The 744-nt window shown below is 36.2% G+C and overlaps 1 non-coding gene across 1 annotated transcript; it reads right to left on the bottom strand.

The window, feature by feature from the left end:
* Window positions 1-406: 406 nt before the first annotated feature.
* LOC125932416 (U6 spliceosomal RNA) lies at window positions 407-513 on the bottom strand. Its single transcript, XR_007460589.1, has one exon. It is a non-coding gene; the product is annotated as a U6 spliceosomal RNA (small nuclear RNA).
* Between the last annotated feature and the right edge of the window lie 231 nt (window positions 514-744).

A 744-nucleotide genomic window follows, 5' to 3' on the forward strand; every position in this document is an offset into this window, starting at 1 on the left:
TTAAAAAAAATTAAATTAAATTTTATTTTAGCAAAATGCTGAATATGAGACCTACCCTTTAAAATTGTGAAGTGGATGTTACATTATTGTTGACTATAAGTACAGCGTTGTACAGTGGATCTCTAGAACTTACTCATCTTGCTTAACTGAAACTTGATGCCCATCGCTTAGCAACTCCCTGTTTCCCCCTCCCCCCAGCCCCAGGCAACCACCATTCCACTCTGATTCTATGAATTTGACTATTTTAGGTACCTCATATAAGTGGAATAGTATGGCATTTGACTTTTTGTGACTACCTTACTTGATTTAGCATAATGTCCTCAAGGTTCATCCATGTTGTCCCATTTTGCAGAATTTTTTTTTTTTTTTTTTTTTTTTTTTTTTTTTTTGCGTGGCATTTCTTGAGAAACTCTTGGGAAGAGTTTGCAAATTGTGTGTCATCCTTGTGCAGGGACCATGCTCATCTTCTCTGTATAGGTCCAGTTTTAGTATATGTGCTGCCGAAGTGAGCGCCCTTCTTTTCTTAATGCTGGATAATATTCCATTGCATGTATATACCACATTTTCTTTATTCATCTATCAAGGAACATTTAGGTTGTTTCCATATCTTGGCTGTTGTGAATTGTACTTCAATGAACATGGGAGTGCAAATAGCTCCTTGAGACCCTGATTGCAGCAACTGTGGATAAATACTCAGAAGTGGGATTACTGGATCATCTGATAGTTCTATTTTTAATTTTTTGA

This window comes from Panthera uncia, chromosome X (genome assembly GCF_023721935.1).
Source record: "Panthera uncia isolate 11264 chromosome X, Puncia_PCG_1.0, whole genome shotgun sequence".
Classification (NCBI taxonomy): domain Eukaryota; kingdom Metazoa; phylum Chordata; class Mammalia; order Carnivora; family Felidae; genus Panthera; species Panthera uncia.